Raw genomic sequence first — 2,520 nt, 5'->3', positions numbered from 1 at the left:
TCATTTGATTTCCTTGTCGTGCGAGATTCTTAATATCACAATTCTAAACTTTTGCCTTCTATTCTCTCACAGATGGTGAGGACACGTGCTACCTGAGATGATCAGGCACCCGCGCCCCCTACTGGAGCCGCCAGAGACCGGGGACGGGGTAGAGGCCGAGGACGCGCACGTGGTGCAGCCACAGCACCCGCACGAGCTGCCACCGAGGTGTCACCAGCAGTTCCAGCCGGAGTCCAGACACCTAATACGTCTACTACTACTACTCCAGCACTCCAGGAGACTCTGGCACAGTTTATGACTATGTACACTACTCTAGCTCAGGCAGGGTTGCTTCCCTTGCTGCAGCTACATCCCAGGCCGGGGGAGGAGCACAGACTCCCGCCGCCCGCACTCCTGAGCAGCGAGTGCATGTTGATCAGGTCCCAGAGATTATTCCTGTACAGCCGGTAGCCCCAGCTCAGCCCGAGGAGAGGGCAGTAGCTTCAGAGGAGGAGCAGAAGAGGCTTGAGAGGTTCAAGAAGTATCAGCCTCCTACATTCAGTGGACTAGCCTCAGATGATGCTCTTGGATTTCTAGAAGAGTGCTACCATATCCTCCGTACCATGGGTATATCAGGATCGAGCGGGGTTTCCTTCACTACCTTCCAGCTTCGAGGTGCTGCCTATCAGTGGTGGCGTGCTTATGAGTTAGACAGTCCGGATGAGGCAATTTCCCTGACTTGGGCTCAGTTTTCAGATATGTTCACAAGAGAGTATGTTCCCAGAGCCTCAGGGACACTTGGTGTGCAGAGTTTGAGCACTTGCGTCAGGGTACTATGACTGTCCCGGAGTATGCTGTCCGTCTCACCGACTTGGCTAGACATGCACCAGCCTTGGTTTCTATTGTTCGCGAGAAGGTACGCCGGTTTATTGAGGGGCTTATTCCCAGCATCAGGTCTAGCATGGCTCGTGAGTTGGAGATGGATATCTCTTACCAGCAGGTGGTGAGCATTGCTAGGAGGATTGAGGGTATTCATGCTAGGGATAGAGAGGAGAGGTAGGCCAAGAGGTCTCGAGAGTCGGGTCATTATTCTGGTGTCCGTGCCCCAGCTGCAGGTCGTCATGGTAGGGGTTATATGGGTCGCCTTGTTCATTCAGCTCTCCCAGCAGCCAGTGGTATTCCAGCTCCTCCTAGACCTCATGAGCCTTATTATGCACCTCTAGTATCTAGTGCGCCTCCTGCACGGGGAGCTTCCAGTGGTCAGTCCAGCAGACCTAGCCCGAGCCAGTCACAGCCACCACGTCCTCCCAGAGCTTATTTTTAGTATGGTGACACACGCCATGTTGTGAGGGATTGCCCTAGACTTGGGAGGGCTGCACCTCCACAGACTTCTCAGCCACAGCGCGCCCCGCAGAGTTCTCAGGCTATGATCACAGCACTAATTGCTACCCCACCTGCTCAACCAGCTAGAGGTAGAGGTTAGGGAGGTAGAGGTCTCCCTCGAGGGGGAGGCCAGGCCAGATACTACGCCCTTCCTGCCCGTACTGAGGCTGTCGCCTCCGATTCTGTCATCACAGGTACTATCTTGGTCTGTCACAGAGATGCATCGGTTCTATTCGATCCAGGCTCCACTTATTCTTATGTGTCCTCTTATTTTGCCCCGTATTTGGGCGAATCTCGAGATTCTTTGAGTTCTCCTGTTTATGTTTCTACTCCTATTGGAGATTCTCTTGTTGTGGATCGCGTTTATCGGTCGTGTTTGATTGCTCTTAGTGGTTTTGAGACTAGAGCCGATTTGTTATTGCTCAGCATGGTAGACTTTGATGTTATTCTGGGCATGGACTGGTTGTCGCCCCATTATGCTATTCTTGATTGTCACGCGAAAACCGTGACGCTGGCTATGCAAGGTGTACCGCGAGTAGAGTGGAGGGGTACTTTTGATTATACTTCCAATAGAGTTATTTCATTCCTTAAGGCTCAGCGTATAGTTGAGAAGGGGTATGACGCGTATCTAGCTTATGTGAGAGATGTCAGTATTGATACACCTACAGTTGATTCAGTCCCAGTAGTACGGGATTTCTCTGATGTGTTTCCAGCTGACCTTCCGGGCATGCCGCCCGATAGAGATATTGATTTTGGCATTGATCTGTTGCCGGGCACTCAACCCATTTCTATTCCTCCGTATCGTATGGCTCCTCCTGAGTTGAAGGAGCAGTTACAGGAATTGCTTGATAAGAGTTTCATTCGGCCTAATGTATCACCTTGGGGTGCTCCTATCTTATTTGTGAAGAAGAAGGATGGTTCTATGCGTATGTGTATTGATTATCGCTAGTTGAACAAGGTTATAGTGAAGAACCGTTATCCTTTGCCCCGTATTAATGACTTGTTTGATCAGTTACAGGGTGCTTGTGTGTTTTCTAAGATTGACTTGCGTTCAGGCTATCATCAGTTGAAGATTCGGGAGCCCGATATCCCGAAGACTGCCTTCAGGACTCGGTATGGTCATTACGAGTACCTTGTATGTCATTTGGGCTGACTAAT

This window comes from Nicotiana attenuata, chromosome 7 (assembly GCF_001879085.1).
Source record: "Nicotiana attenuata strain UT chromosome 7, NIATTr2, whole genome shotgun sequence".
Lineage (NCBI taxonomy): Eukaryota > Viridiplantae > Streptophyta > Magnoliopsida > Solanales > Solanaceae > Nicotiana > Nicotiana attenuata.
The sequence above is the reverse complement of the archived record's forward strand: the minus strand, read 5'-3'. Positions refer to the sequence as shown.